This window comes from Agelaius tricolor, unplaced genomic scaffold (genome assembly GCF_023055355.1).
Source record: "Agelaius tricolor isolate 1412-34295 unplaced genomic scaffold, bAgeTri1.0.p SCAF_4, whole genome shotgun sequence".
Lineage (NCBI taxonomy): Eukaryota > Metazoa > Chordata > Aves > Passeriformes > Icteridae > Agelaius > Agelaius tricolor.
The window spans coordinates 12,308,015-12,313,839 of NW_027269264.1; the positions used below are offsets into that span (position 1 = coordinate 12,308,015).

General features: G+C 43.8%; 1 long non-coding RNA gene across 1 annotated transcript; it reads left to right on the forward strand.

Moving 5' to 3' along the window:
* LOC139589476 (uncharacterized) lies at nt 1–5,204 on the forward strand. Its single transcript, XR_011679024.1, has 3 exons — nt 1–1,057; nt 2,505–2,628; nt 4,090–5,204. It is a non-coding gene; the product is annotated as an uncharacterized lncRNA (long non-coding RNA).
* Nucleotides 5,205–5,825: the final 621 nt, after the last annotated feature.

The window sequence follows — 5,825 nt, forward strand, 5'->3', positions numbered from 1 at the left end:
CTTGGTAGTCTTTCTGAGTGGAGACCCACTTTTTCCAAAGGTCATAAACTCTTTTCTTTACTAATTACAGCCAAAACTCTTGCCCAGACTGGTTTTCTTCCCCCTCACCCTGCCCCACTCCCACCTCCACCACATCTTTTGGCATTCAGGGACGGTACTTCTGCACCTCTAGGAGTTTTTTCTTCAAAAATTGCTAGCCTGCCTAGATTCCTTTGTCCCTCAAGAATCACAGAGTCCTTTAGGCTGGGAAAGATCTCTGGACCATTGAGACCAGTCTTTGACTGATCACCACCTCGTCAACTAGACCATTGCACCATGTCCTGTGTCCAGTCCTTTCATGAACACCTGAAAGGGTGGTGGCTTCACTGCCTCCCTGGGCAGCCTTTCCATCAAGAAAGGCTGCCCTTTAACAACCCTTTCCATCAAGAAATTCCTTCTAATATCCAGTCTGAACCTGCCCTGGCACAGCTTGAGGCTGTCCTCTCATCCTGTAACTAATTTCCGAGGAGAAGGGGCCAACCCCCAACTAGCTACAACTTTCTCTGGGATTTTTAGAGCAGTAAGGTCACCCCTGAGCCTCCTTTTCTCCAGACTAAACAACCCTAGGTCCCTCAGCCTCTCCTACTAGGACTTATCCACAGATATCCAAGATTTTTATCCAGCTTCACTGTCCTTCTCTGGACTCACCCCAGCACCTCAATACCTTCTTTGAAGCACCTTCCAAGGGACTCTGTCAACTAGGCCAAAGGCTTCCTGACAGAAGTCCAAGCTGGTAGTTCTAACCACATTCCTTAATTCTATTGTTTCATGATTACTACAGCCCAGACATCCTCCAGCCATTAGCTGCACCAGTTTTACTGCTGTTAAGGCTGTTCTTCACCTCTGTTAAACAAATTAAACTGTCCCTTCCCTTACTTGTCTTTTGTGCTGTCACCATGTGACTGCCTGAATAATTCTGATTTCAGGGTGCTGAGAATTGGCTGAATGAAAGAGTTTGAGTTGCAGAGTCCAGTGTCTGCTCTGTCACTAATAGGAGCCCTTGTGAAGAAAACTAAAGGTGAGACCATGCTCCTTTTGCACTTGGAAGCTTCATTTAAGCTCAGATTTTGCTACTGACCCCTACCTCTGTATTATCTTTGCTTCTGTAATACATTGTCTTGTATTTCATTGATTCTGACCCTAATCCTGACACATCACCTTGGTTTCAGGCTTAGCTTCAGGCTTTCTACATTCCTGTGCACCTGCTGTGTTACTACTGGACTGAGACTGACTTGCTGGTTCAGAATCATGCCGGAAAAACAAACAGGGAGACAAACAAAAAATGGCACTGCATCTTGCTCCAGCTGTAGGTTTTGTTTCTGTAGAGGTCATGTTAAAATGGAGCTTGACAGCAAGAGATAATATTCTGGGATGGCCAAAGCTGCTGAATTGTTCTGTTTTTTACACATTGAGCTGCTGAGTGCTTGCATGTACACCCTTCCTTCAGTTTTTACATCTTCCATTTACAGTTGTGGCCGCCCAGTGTCTGCAGAAGCAGGCTGGTTCATGAGCAAAACAAAATTTTCCTGCTTTCAAAGAAATGGCATGCTAACCAAATCCAGATCAATTATAGTGGGGACTATTAAGATTTCTTAATCTTTTTTTAATTTATGCTAAATCCTAACTTAAAGTTCATCATATAAAGATTTTTCTACATATTAAATTTTCTTTTTACTGAATCCTAGAATTTTGGTTATTTGAACAAAAGTAACAATGAAAATGGAAAATGTGTTTGGCCTGCTTGTTTCCATTTAGCTTTTTATGTTTGTCTCTCTGTATGCATTTCTTCTTTCCTTTCTTTATCTTAATCTCCCATTCCTCCTCCTTTTGCCTACCTACTTGAAAAGCTGAAATCTTTTCTGTCTGAAAACCTTTTATTTTCTGAATTCTGTCAAACATTTTGGTTTCAGTCTTGGAAAATTAAAAAAAATTATGATACAAAATGAAATTTTGTGGCCACTCCCAGCATATTTGGTCTTGATGCAGCCAGTCAGACAGTGCAATCCCCAGGACTCTGAAGGGGCAGAAGGGATAGGGCTATGTTTTCTCTCTGCCCCAGTCTGCCAACACTCTCCAAGTCTTGATGGCCAAGGCACTAATGGATTACAGGGAAGGTCCTCCAGCCTTGTGAGGACTGAACACACCCAGCTCGGCCTGAGGTGGGGCCCTCTTCAATATAGAGACAGAGCATAAAGAAACTCTTCCAGAAGTGGATCCCTCCCACAGGCGGGTAGTGATCCTATTTTCTGAGGCTCACATCCCCCTATCCTGTTCCTCACAGCCTTAAATCCTCCTGTTCCCTGCTGCTCTGTCTCAATGGGACACAACTGTGGCTGTGTAGAGATGCACTCCTTCGATAGGGAGTGCGGCAAGAGGGAAGAGAGATTTCCTTCGATCCCATTCTGGGTTTCAAAGACTGATGTACGGGGGAAATCAACTCACGCTCTCTTTTCCCGGGAACACAGCTCCCTCGTGAGGCAGACTTCAGCAGGGCCGTTTGAGGCTCCAGGTTCATCTAAGGAATGGATATCGCTGCAGAACCACCTGCAACACCAAGGAAGCAGACACACCCATCAAATCTCAGCGCAGGTACAATTGGCAGAAGATGTGTCTTGTAAGAGGAGGCTGGGGAAAGGAGGGTTAGATCCTGCTGTTTTCCAGGGAGCCCAGGTGCCCTGCTGCTCACTAGCCCTGCTTTGCTCTAACTGCTAGTCCCAATTGTTCTCTCAACACCAAAAGAACCCAGACTTCACCTCTTCACCATAGAGTCTAAAGACTCTACTACGTAATTCCTTAGAAATCAAATTATAGACTCCCACTCCTATAAACCCTGCTGCCCACCCAGCAGGCTTTTTTATCCCACCTGTTGATGTCGTTGATGTATGGTAAATGTTCAGGGGGATCATTCTGGTGACTGTCATCTCTGATCGGTCCATGACAAATGGTAGGACTGTGCTTCCAGCCTGGTGCAGTTCATTCTAGGTGTACTGGCACCCTGTCACATGCTTCTGCTGCCAAAGGAATTGAGAAAAAAACATTGATAATATCTGTTGTAGCATACCACTTCTCTGTCCTTGACTCCAGCTGGCATAGGACTCCAGCAAATCAAGTATAGCAGCACTCAGCAGCAACGTGACATCTTCATTGAGAACACAATAGTCCCTCTTAATTTCCACCAGACTTATGCATGGGCCATATGAGATGTTTAAAATAAACTGATCATTCTTTGCGTTTCCAGTGGGTGAATCAGCCTGCAGGTGGGAGCCAGGGAATCTCAGTTACTGCAGTATCACTGCTGGTGCACTGTCATGGTAGCAATCAGCCTGCCATTCATCCACCCACAGTAAGGCCACAACAGAGAAATGTTCTGAGAGGCCAGACAAGCTAGTCAGCTGTTTAACCTTCTCCATATTAATGATGGCTACACTGAAAGCTCATTGGTGCCCTTTTGGGCCCTTGAAGTTCACTGTCCTCAGGTAGTCTATAGCAAGGATACATGAGGCCTCCAGGACTGCCCAGAATAGGGTGTTTTTGCCACAAACCCAAAAATATCAGTTAGTAGTATTAAACAACTCACATAAGGGTGAACAAAAACTGTGGAAGTCTATGAAGTAAAACCACCAACATAAGTCTCAGCAAAAAAAGAGGTGTATTCTCTCATTCTGTCTGCAAGATAACTTCCCCAGCATAGTTAAGTGCACGTTTGCATTAACATGCTCCAGAGCTCAACAGAATGAAGAGGTATTCAGTGCAGCCAGCCAGCTTCAAAGAAACAGAAACCTGCTGATTAATGACTGCTATAGCTATGGCATGCTCAATTCAGAACTCCCATTGGCTCAATCCACATGCTGGGTGCCAAAAAGGATGTGGGGGGTTGACCTTGGCTGGATGCCAAGTGGCCACAGCAGTTCTGTTACTCAACAGGACAAGGGAGAAAATAAGATGAAAAAACTCATGGGTCGAGATAAAGGCAGTTAAGTGAAGAAAACCAAAGGCTGTGTGTGGAAGCAAAGAAAACAAAAATATTTATTCTCTCGTTTTCATCTTCAGGTGGTGTCCTGGGAAGCAGGGCCTCAGTATGTGTAGTGATTACTTTGGAAGACAAACGCCTTAATAACAAATCCCTCCCACGATCCTTAACTTCTTTTTCTCTGCCAAGTACAACAACACATGGTATAAAATATCCCCTTTGGTTATGAAATACCCTCTTTGTTTTGTCCTGACTATGTGTGCTCCCAAACTCTTGCCTACCTCCAGCCTACTGGCCATTGGATGGAGTATGAATAAACAGTCTTGATGCTGTGTGAGCCCTGTTCAGCATGACCAAAACACTGGTGTGCTATCAACACCATTGTAGCTGTAAGTACAGAGAACAGCTCTATAATGGTTGCTAGCAGGGCAGTTGAATCCATCCCAACCAGACCCACTCACCATGCACATCTGTGAGTCCAGTGTCACCCAGCTGCAATCAGAATCCCATCTCCCTCCATTTCACCCCTGCAATGTTAGGGAAAGCCCTGTCCTCTGCCATTCCAGGCTGACCCTCGCACTAAACTTTCCCTTTCCCCATAGCAAAGGAAGAGGCATTGAAACCTCCTTCCACGGCTCCCCACAGCTGACAATTGGCACTGCTGGCCACTCTCCACTGTCACGAGGCCCGTGAAGGCAGTATTTTCACAGGAACACACTGAGAGCCCAACAAGCATCCCTCTTTGGCCTGGGCCACTGCCTGGCTGCTTTGGGATACTACAGAGCTAGCTGGGTCTTCCAAAGCTGTGATTCACCTGGAATCCAGCCCTAGATGTGCTGAAGGATCAGGGCCTGGATCCCAAAAGGAACCTCTGAAGTTCCAGTGCCAATGCTGACTCCATCACCCACCTCACAGTTCCAGTTTTGCTGAGAAGGAAATAGTGACAGCACCTGCTTTGCCAGGAAGAAATATTTCCCACTCCTGGAGCTGCTTTGTTGGGCATTTTACCCTGTGGTCCTTGTAACCTAATGCTACCCATTGCAATGGGGGCAGGTTCTTCTAAAGATCCTTTGCAGAATTAGAATGGGTCACAATATTGTAATTACAATTAGATCTTTATTATTACATAAAGTAAATCAATTTCAGACAGAAAATCTTCTGGAAACTCTACAGTAGCATTCCAGATAACTTCAAGCATAGCAGAAATACTTAGAACAGTTGTTTCAATTTCAACAATACCTGAAGTTGGAAAAATCTTTTTGAAATTTTGTGGTTTTGAGCAAATTGTCGAGTATGCAGGCATAGCTCCTGACTCTCACAGTGTAATCAATGAAGAAACAAAATAAAAATGCTGTATTTGATTGGCTTTGAGCTGTGATTAATTTAAGTGGAATTTGGTCATGTGACTGTCTCAAATATTGGAGGGCATGTCATTTCATTAGGGAAGCTTGATGATGCTGTGAATTGATTTTAAAAACATAAAATGGAGAATATGTTCCAAACTGAAGACTGGGATTTAGCTGAGATGGTGAAAGTTGCCTTTCTTTATGGGAAAGCAACTGTCTTCATTTTTACACTGTTTTCATGAAGAAATTTTCATGAAGCCATAGATCCTTTCCTCTTTCATCAAAAATCTGTTACTTGCAGTTCATTTTCTGCTAGAATATTTTTTCCAGTTTAAATTATTGTAAGCATCATGGGGGGAAAAAATCAGTGAAAATGTTATTTGCAATAATAAAAATGTATCCACCTTAAGATTTTCTATCAAAATAGATGAATCATTCAGAAAAAACTCTAATCATAAGTTTTTAAAATT